The following is a 10,913-nucleotide window of genomic DNA, read 5'->3' as shown; positions in this document are numbered from 1 at the left end:
ACAGTTGCCAAGATCCAAAAAGCCTATCTCCACCGCTCCGATGGTCCCTATTTTCCCCTATGTTCTTACCTTTTCCAAGGCCTTCCTCTTAAAAAAAAAAAAATCAAGCTCTAAAACCCCCTTAAGCACCCAAAAATCGAAACTCCCTTTTACTTTTACGAATTTTATTTTCTAATTTTTTAATTTTTTAGGTACTGCTATTGCACCGTGATTCCGCTGTTGAGAAAATGGATGATTTCTTTGTGCTGTGTATTATTATTTTTTTAGCCTCGTAATTATGGGTTTCGGATGGTCTATATATAGATTTAGGTTTTTTTTTTGTTTTACTGACAGTGGCCTAGTGGCAAAGGGTTTCAGTTAGGGTGGTGTTGGGTTGGCTGTTTCGGTGGTAGATTGCCAATGGTAGGGGCTTTGGTAGTGTTAAGTTTAGTCGAGGGTTACGGATCAGGGGATTTTTTGCTTGGGATGGGTCTTTTTTTTTCCTTTTAATTTGGTGGTGATGATGAGCGAGGCTCAAGGTGGTGGTTGGTGGGTGGTCACGGTGGAGGCTGTGCGTTTGGGGCAACCAAATGGGTTTATGTTTTTTTGGGGGTGTGTTGTTGATGATGAAATGGTGGCAATGTTTTAGGATTTGACGATGGCTAGGGAAAGTGGAGGGCAAATGGGTTTGTTATGGTGGTGTTGGGGTCAGTGGGTTGGTGATTAGTGTTTGGCGTGTTGCCGGTGGGGAATTGGTGTTGCGAGTGGATCAGGTTTTTGGAGTAGGGATGGGTCTCGGTGGTAATGGAGGTCGAGGGTTTTTTTTTTTAATTTTTTCTGGATTGAGCTTAGCAACAATGGTTTGAGCGGGATGGTCTTGGGTTGTATGGACTGCAGAAGAGTCGAGATCTTTTTTGGTTCTCAATTGTTCCTTTATGTGTGTGTTTTTTTCACGGTGCTATGAATTGAAGGATTTTGTAAGAGTAGGGTTTTGATGGAAGCGGGAATTGAATTTCTTTTGGAATATTACTTGTTGCAACATGCTGTACTTTGGGAAATTGGGTTTTTTATTAATGTATGTAAGAACTCATGGGAGGTGAAACTAGAGAGCTGAAAATTGGGAAATGCACTTCCCAAGGAAATGAGAAGTAAATTTTGGGACATGAAAAAGTGGGAGGAAAGCTGCAACAATGGCAGTCGACCCACACACACACACACACACACTCTTTTAATTATCACCTTCATTTAATTAATTAACAAAACAATTTTGGTGTTTTAAAATGGATTCGAACTTTGGTATCAAAATTTGGGCTTTCAACCCCACATGATCCAATCCTTCAATCAAACCAACCTATGTTGCTATAGGATATGGATTATACATAAATTTAATATAAAGTTGATATCATAAATGATCTTTAAATTATAATAAAATAATTAATGTGATGTGTGAATTTTAAAATATTATAATTTGATACTTACTTTTAACATGAATAGCTTGAAAAGATAACATATAGTGGATAAATAACCTCCAAATACCACATTAAATGTTCATTTTTTAATTTTTTAGATAAATTAAAATGTTCAAAAATTACAATAAATAATATAACCTAATAATTGTTTGAATTGTAAAACTATAATAAAAAATTTTATTAAAAATATTATAATTTCAAATAATTAAAACAATTTAAGAGAATAGAGATATATAGTCCATTAATTATTATTTTTTATAAAAAGTTTTAAATTGTTGAATGAAATAGATACATATACTTACTATTAAAGAAAATTTTAAATAATTTATATTATTTTGAACAAAAAATTTTACCCCAACGTAGTGGGCATATTTTCTAGTGAAAAATAAAATTGAAACCCTGATATCAGAAAAAAAAGAAAAAAGAAAAAAAATACGTCATTGATATTTGGGCTTTAAATTTCAACCGAAGAACCATTAAATGAACCCAAAAGCATATATGTCTGAAGAAAGAAACGCGCTCATAAAAGCTCAGACATCTCTTAGAGCCCAGCCTAAGTTGTTTAGCCTCCTTCCTACTTCCTTGTTCCCGGTGCTGCGTGCCCTGCTTGTCCAAGCATTTTCTCTGTGTCTAAAAGCTTCTTCTTTTAATCTTTGGTTCGTGGCCGACGGCACCCGGACCCAGACCCAGGTCAGCTTTGCCTGTCTCTTTTTTTCTTCTCTGTTTCATTTTGTTGTTTGATTTGTTTGTGGGTTGGCAAAGCTTGACCAAGATGTTCTTTTCTGTAAAATGCAAATAGAAAAAAGTAAGTGGCAAAAGAAACTATCAGATCTTTTTGATGCCAAACCTAGCTTCTAACATATTAAATTTCGTGGGTATATATGATGCCTATGCCGAACCAAAACAAACCACAAGGTTAAAGACAATCTTGTCATTTTCATGTCTATGTGTTTTTCTTATCAAGAATGACAAGATGTTAAAAAAGAATGACGGAGTAGAGCTTGTAAAATTCTGTAGAGATAGGGACAAGATAAAGCGAGTGAAAAAATGAACAAGAAGGAGATATTAAAGTTGGCAAAGGGATTCAGGGGAAGGGCAAAGAACTGTATAAGAATAGCAAGAGAGAGGGTTGAGAAGGCCTTGCAGTATTCCTATAGAGACCGCAGAAACAAGAAGCGTGACATGCGTTCTTTATGGATTCAACGCATCAATGCTGGGACTCGTCAACATGGCGTAATCTCTCTTTTCCTTTTCCATTTCTCTCTCCTTATTGCTTTAAAGTATATTAACATCTCCATTTCCCCTTCTAATTGAAAATTTCTTGATGTTTCTATTCCTTCATTTGATGTAATCTTTTTTTATAATGTCTTTCTGGATCTTGTTATGGTTTTTGATTTGATTAGCTCTGAACTGAAATAGAAGTGATATAGTTTGAGACTTGTAAATGGCATTTTTGCATTCCTAGTTACTCTTGGCTTGTCTTTTTGCTTATTGCTCTCATCATATCTGTGGTTCTCTTTATTCTTAATGATTTTGACATGTTGAACCATAAGCCCTTAAATTACTTGAAGTTAAATTGAATTGTATCTATTTCATATAACAGAACGTATAAATTAAGTGTAGTTTCCTTTCTTTTTTTTTTTTTTTTGTGCCTATGGTTTAGTGAAAATAGAATCACATTAAACATGTAGGTTAAAAAATATATATATATATATATATATGGTTAGAGTCTTTGAGTCGTTTATGTACCTTTTTAGGAACATAAAAATAATTTTAGTGGGGTTACATAGTGTTAATTAGTGTCATTATAGACGTGTAAGCATTTCATTTAACAATAATCTATCCCACCACCCATTCGATTTTTTGGAGGTCTATTATATCAAAGTGAGGCCAGCAATTGAATTTTTTTGTCATTTAACCATTTTCCTTTCCTCTCTTTGCATCATTATAATGTTTGAAAAAAAGAAATAGGATTCCCCTGACCAAAACATGGTAGACATTTGCGTAGAGTAGGAGAATGAAAATAAGTTGGTATTGGTGAAATAAATTTGGAAGTAATGGGGAACTAGGCTTAATTTTTTTGTTTGTAGGTGTAGGGTTCACATAATGACAATAGATACATAGATTAATGCTAATTAAGATCCTAGGTTTGCTCATAATGCTTTTCTTATATAGGCTACCTTAAGGAGAAAAAGAGAAAGTGAGTAATGACGAAAATGAGTAAATTGATAATGATATAATGAATATTTTTGAAATAATCACATAAATGATATTGAAATAATGATGATAAAAATTATTCAAATGATTATGATATCTGTTTGGACTGAGAAAGAAAGATGAAAGGTAGGGAGAGCTTCTCAAATTTTCTTATTTTGAATAGCACAATCATCAAAGAAGGAAATATAAGAAAAACAATCATGTAAGGTTTTTTTGTAACCTGCTTTTTAAGTTTTGTTTGAGGTAGAGAGATTTAGAATTGGACAGAGATGAGACTACTCCAGTTTCATGAACAAATGAAGGACTAAAGTTACCTTATATCTCTCCATATTCTTTATTACTTCTATACAACATAAAAGGAAATGGAGTTGTACTTTCATTAATTTCTCTTAACTTTTTGCCATCATTTTTGCTCCTTTTCCAATCCAAGCAAATTGATTTGGATTAAAAACAGTGATAAGTATATTACCTAGATTCATCTAAATGAGCTTTACTTCTTCCCATTAATAACCTACAATGGAAAGTTGTTCCTTTTGAAGCATGTTTCATGCATAACATTTCAGCCTTATAAGAGCTTGTTTGACATAGGGCATGTTGAGCTCTTTGTAGCCGATTTGGCACCAAAAAACTTTTTTTCCCTATGTTTTATATTGTTTTTTTAGATGAAGATGGCTATATTTAGCAGACCACGTGGTTTCTGTATGGCTGTTAGAGGTCTTATTGGCTATTCTGCTTGTGCTGTGTTTCAAGTGGGAATAAGACGAACTCTCATGAAAGCCAGAATAAGAACAAGAGTCTTGCTTTAGAATCTTCAAACCTTTTTTTCTTGAATCTTACAGCTTTTTCTGTTGAACCCCTGGAATCTTGAAGGCCTTTACCAAGGGGATCCTTGTGTGTGAAAGAGAGGAAAAAGAAGAAAAAATCTATATTAATTTCTCTCCAACTTTCCAATCTTTTGTCTACCATTCCCTCTGGTTGATAAGTTTCTTGTGTTTTAGTGGTATACTTTTTACTTCCTATGTTCCCACTCCTATTATATTTTGTATACTACGTAAGTTGTTTTTATACTTTTAGAATGATCTCCTTTCACATTACAATTAGATAATACCACCCTTAATTATCATTCAATCTTCTATATTTTTTCATGGATACACTTGCCTCATGTCATCCCATTTTTTCTCATCAGATCTCTTAGACTCTCCAACTATAGTCCACTTTGAGTCTAAATTCTCATAAGTTACTGTTGGAATGCTAAAAGTATCTACTGATCATCAGCTAGCCTTGTTCATGGTTTAGGCTATGATTATATTATCAATTTGAAGCTCTTGGTTGTCCTCACCTTGATGAGTTGAATGTGCTATAGTTGGGAGCATGTACTGGTTGCTGCAGATATGATTTATGGGCAATGTGATTCACATGCTGCCTATATGCCATGGTTGTTGACTGGATGCTATAGTTCCTGTCTACGGGTGCCCTTTTAGCTCTTTTTCAATTACTCTTCTTTGTTGCTTACATTTAAAACATAGAGATGCAACTGGAAAGGGTTTGGCACTAAGATAACTTTAACCATATTTATTTTTCAAATTCATAGCCCTTAACTGTTTGGTGGAGAAAACTATAGTCATAACTGTATTTCTATGTGGTACAATCAGTCATAAACTGAGTACCAGATATGAACAAAATAACAAAGCATAAAATGGGAATTAAGTCTTTTTAATTTATTGTTTAATATTTAATATATAATATAAAAATTGAATAGTTAAGTGGATTTATTCAATTCTATTTAGGTAATTATCAGTACACATTTATTCTTGGGATGCTTTCAACCATAACTTTAACTGTATCCTATCTGTCATCTTTTGCTTAGCAATCACCAAATTCAGTGCCACTAAGTTTTCGTTATTATTTATAACCTTGTTCTTTTGGTTGCTGCGTATTGTTCAGTACTTTAGTCGACTGTTTCCACTAGCATCCCTGGCTACACAATCTCCACCTTTATTGGGTGAAACTGCTCATTGCATTTTAGCTTCTTAGTGTTGTGTTCACCAAAGAATATTACATCTTTCTTGATTGGTTGTTCTTAATTCTTACCCTTTTTAACCTGCTTTTGTCTGTGGATCTGGCATATCAAAGTTTATGTAGTTAGGCACCACAAATTTCTTATTTCATTAAGAACTGCTATGCTTGCGCATATGGGAGTAATTTGGTGAATGTGCTTTTAAGTTGTGTTCTCAAACACAAAAAACATTTCATTGGCTCTTGAACTTCCCAAAGAGAAAATGAGATGGTCTGGTGTTCTAAAGATAAATGATTTAAATCAAACCTTAAAATTTCTCTCCTTTCTAATGTTGATTTAGCCTCTGCCGAGCAAACTGGAAGATATTTATCTATATATATTTATCATGCCATTGTTGCTTATTTGATTCAAATTTTTGATTGATGGGCTTGGAAACAGCAGCTTCCAGTTTTATGCATGGAGATTATTTATTTATTTATTTATTCTTATAAAGAAGGAATAAGAAAGGTTGTGAACTTATTTGCATATTATTTTGTATTTTTTTCCCCCAAAAGAAAAGAAGAAAATGAAAGAAAAACAAATCTTTGTGCAAGAAACATGGCTTAGATGTGTTGTCTGTTACTTCTTATGTGTCAGAAGTGTAGTTAGTGCTCCTTTCTAGGCTATGCTCTTGTATGATGATTGTATGATACATCTGTGCACTTTGCATTAGGAGGGATACTGACTTTTGTTGTTTCTATGATTTCTTTTACTTATAGGTAAAATATGGTAATTTCATGCACGGACTGATGAAAGAGAACATCCAATTGAACATGAAAGTTCTCTTCAAAATATCTATGCACAAACCATATAGTTTTAAGGCTCTCGTAGACATTTCCTGCAATGCCTTCCCAGGATACAAAAATGTAGTTTCCTATAAGGAAGGCAGATGTTTCAATCAACGTATAATTACTTATTTTGGATAACCTACTCATAACTTTCTTTAAAACTTAGTTTGAACTATGGATCCTTTTAAGAAATAGAGTTATATGTTTGGATTATTGCCTGCTGATGAACATATATTTAAATGCCTAATTCCACTTGCTATTTGAGGTTGTGCTTGGTCATGCTCTTCAGACTTGTTTATTTTGCATGTTCGGCTTTTTACATACAAAGTCCTTGGGAATAAAGGAAGGGATTGCCAGGGATGTTAATGGGTAGGGTATGGGCAAAGTGAAGCATTCCTCATCCTCATCTTAAGATTTTTATATTATATATATATCTGTATTCATACTTAAAGGATATTTTAAATTTATTTTTATCTCTATCCCCATGAGCATTTAATGGGTATAAGTAAATCCCGTATCTATAGCTTAAAAAAAAAGTTAAAAACTATTTTTTTTTTATTTTTATCTTATATATTTAGATAATTTTTATAATATATATTAATATATATTTTTTCAATAAAAATATATTAATTGTAATTAATAAAAAATAATAATTTATATTATTAAATAAAAAATTTATATATAAAATATATTAAAAAATATATATAGAGTATGGGTATGAGATGGATATTATATTACTCATTTTTATTTCTGTATTCAATAAAAATTTAAATCATACATATTTTCGTACTAACAATATAATATCCATCTCCATTCAAATAAAACATTGGGTTACTAATTAGGTATCGATAAAATCGATATCTTTAGGAATTGTAAGTTTTGAAATTTGAATTATATTTGTTGAGTGTCACTACTTATGGATAATTGTATGAACCGAGTTAAGTTCTAGGTTCTTGATTTTGTTAATACAAGCATTACAGTTTATGTCAATATTCAAAGTATAGAGTAGTTCAATGATAGGTTGACAACTTAACAAACAGAAATTTATTGTGGTGAGGTTGAGGCAATTTTGAAATTGAAAATGGTTATAGATGATGCATAAGTATTAATCTAGTTGGTAAGGAAATACTAGCTTTTTTTTTTGTCAATCAAGGCTTGGTTTTTACGGGGTTTTTGAATGCATCGTGTTAATGTAAAAGACTGTGTTTCATACAAAACTTGAGAATACTAAAAAAAAAAATGTTAGATATGATTCAAGGATAATATGATATGCATCGAAAGACTACTGAGGTTAACGGTAGGAATGTGCTAGTAAGCAATTAGTGTAACATGGAAAGCATAATTTGGTCAATAAGTAAAATTAAAAGTTAAAAAAAAAAAGAAAAAGCTATTAAAATTATAAGCCAGTGGTTATGGCTAAATATATACATACATATATATATATGTAATATATTCATCAAATATTTCTTTATTTATAACCATATATAAGGTGGTTTTAGATTTTGGAATAAAAGATATATAATGTAAGGGGATAGGTTAAGAGTGAATTTTTCATCAAAAAGAAAGAAAAAAAAAAGAATAGGTTGAGAAAAAGTTTTTGGGTTAACTTAACATGTTAGATTGACCTGAGGTCATAATGTCATGTCAGCTTGACTATTTCACCAATTTGCTCATCGAGTCCCTTTCAACATTGATTTGTCATCCTTTAAATATATGGTCAATATCTAGGTCAGCTCGATGCCTTAGGTCATCTTTGATGGTAAGGTTGACCTTTGGCAGTCTAACCTGCCCAAAACTCTCACCTTTTAACTATAAATAGGATCATCCAAGTATCATCTAGATATAAGATCTTTCTATTTTCTTTATTCTCCTTTTTACTTTCCTCTCTAGTCGATTTCTAACTAGAATGTAGAAGCACAAACGCTGGGGACATCCCCAACCTTTGTTCTTAACTTTTTTTTTCTTTCATTTTTTGATTTCAGGTTTTACCCCTCCAGCCTAACTTGGCACAAACATTTGGGGCACATGGTAAGGGTATTCTTTCTTTGGTCGAGCTAAAACACCAAGCCATTGAAAAAGAAAGTTGCTAAGGAAAAAGAACAACTATTGCAGCTAGAGCCGAAACCTAAACCAGCCAACTCATAGATTGACTTGCAATAGTAGGCTCAACAATGGAGCAATTCCTTGTTCTTAATCAACAATTACAGTCCTTAAGTAAAATGATCCAAAGTTTTACCCCTTCACAATCATAGAAAACAACTAACCTAAATACCCCAAAAAACCTTCATATAGAGAAAATATCGAGCTATGATGACATTAAAACCTCATCGGTTTCAAGAGAAGAGGAACAACATACCACTGTAGTCAACCATTATCACACCAATACCTTTACACAAGCCACCATCCAAAAGTCTAAATAAATCATCCCGAAGCCTTAATCGAACAAGGTTTTTAAAGGTAGGATACAGGCCAGGAAAAAAAAGTTGAAAAAAAAAGCCATTGCATTTGACTACAAGCTAAAATTCTTAGAGATTTCTTCCTTTATTGAAGAGATTGACAAGACCATGCCCCTAAAGAGTTCAAAATGTTGACCATAGAGACATATGTTGATACAAGTGACCTTTTTTATCATTTAGAGCTTTATCAAACTAATATGATGATGCAGGGGCCAAATGAAGATCTAATGTGCAAAGGTCTAGCCATCGCATTGAAAGAAGCAGCTTGGTCCTAGTATTGTAGCTTGAAACAAAGGTCTGTCATCACGTTTAAGGAGCTTAACCATTTTTTCTTGTCTTGCTTCATCAATAGCAGAAGAATAAAGAAAACTACACTAAACTTAATGTCTATTCACTAGGACAAAAATGAGTTTCTAAAAGACTACATCATGTGTTGTAACGTGGAAACCCTTCAAGTAAAAGATTTAGAACAAATTGCTATAGTTGTCACCTAACTAGTGGGTTTAATGACAAGGAATACCATTTGAAGTTCACCTTTTGCCTAGAACCATAAAAACTTTGGTCGACGTGCTACTTGTTATGAAAAAATTTATCAATGTTGAAGCTATAATGAAAATAGCTAAGGTGAGAGAGACTTATTTCTCCTTTTTAGTGGTTGAGGTGAAAGAGGCTTATCCTCCCTTATTAGCTAAAAAGAAAAAAAGAAAAAAATCTATGATTCTCCCCAAAAAGAGATGACAGGGGTACCTTAAGACTAAGAGCTCAAGTAGACAAAGAGACTACACTACATTGAATATCTCTAAATAAAGGATTCTGATGCACATTGAAAGAAACCTTAAGCTTAGATGGGCAAAGCCACTAAGACAGAACATCTAAAAAGACCTTATAAAAAGATGTGCTTGCCACATGGATATTGGCCATAACACAAAAGATTGCATTGACCTGAAGAATGAAATAAAGAATTTAATCAGAAAAAGGTTAGTTAGGTAGATTTGTAGACTAAGCTAGGTAAAGTTAGGAAGATTAGATTTCAAAAGTAGGAATCAAAGAGAAGGGACAAGAAAAAACCAAAAAGATGAAAGAGAATGGAACCGAGGTGGTGAAAACTAAAGGAATGAGCATGAGAAGATAAACGTCGACTTGTAGACAACATGCCTTTTTTAGGTATCATTAATGTAATAACTGAGGAGAGTTATACCTTAGCTAAAAGAAAATTTGATCAAGGGATGGTTATGGTTGTAGGGTCTTCAGTTAAGAAAGTGAAGAATGGAAAAATAAACCGATCTCCTTAACCTCATAAGACATAAGAAGGATCCAATTCACACATGAGGATACCATTGTAATCGTTGTCATTGTGAAGAAGATTTTATTTGATAGTGGGAGACCGATGTCTTGTGCTAGGCTACAATGCTGAGGATGGGCCTTAAAGAGAAAATGTTAAACCATCCACTACCACACTAATTGATTTTGGGAATAAGCGAATGCTTGTAAAATGAACCATCAAGTTGCCAACCTTACTGGGCTTTGAACCAAGGAACATCATTTTGGTTATCAAATTTATAGTGATGGACGCCCCTTTAGCATATAACATGATACTAGGCTAACCTAGTCAATTCATTATGAGAATAATTGGCTTAGCTCCTCATCTAAAAATTAAGTTCCTAACATCAAATAAGGTCGAAAAGGTTAGAAGAGACCATTCCATGATGCAACAATGTTATATAACCATAATAAAAGGTAGGACTAGGAAGTAGATTGAAAGTTTCGGCAAGGCTGAGAAACTAGAAAAGGTAAAAGTAGTGGAAGTAAAGATCAGAGAAATTGAAAAAGTAAAGCAAAGCAACTTTGGTAAGAAGTAACATGAAACTGAAAAGAAAAAAAAAACACGCTCTTAAGTCACTCCAAACTTTTAAGCTCTACACTCGTACATGCTACAAATTTTTACAAT

General features: G+C 32.9%; 1 pseudogene across 1 annotated transcript; it reads left to right on the top strand.

Annotated features, from left to right (window-relative positions):
* The first annotated feature begins 1,930 nt into the window (after window positions 1–1,930).
* Window positions 1,931–6,722, top strand: LOC111280690 (uncharacterized; annotated as a pseudogene). The gene is made up of 3 exons (XR_016334946.1): window positions 1,931–2,138; window positions 2,466–2,681; window positions 6,441–6,722. The product of XR_016334946.1 is annotated as an uncharacterized LOC111280690 (transcript).
* Window positions 6,723–10,913: the final 4,191 nt, after the last annotated feature.

The sequence above is a fragment of the Durio zibethinus genome, chromosome 28, assembly GCF_047325235.1.
Source record: "Durio zibethinus cultivar Kanyao isolate XHJ-2024 chromosome 28, ASM4732523v1, whole genome shotgun sequence".
Taxonomy (NCBI): Eukaryota; Viridiplantae; Streptophyta; class Magnoliopsida; order Malvales; family Malvaceae; genus Durio; species Durio zibethinus.
This window is presented reverse-complemented; position numbering and strand designations above follow the sequence as displayed.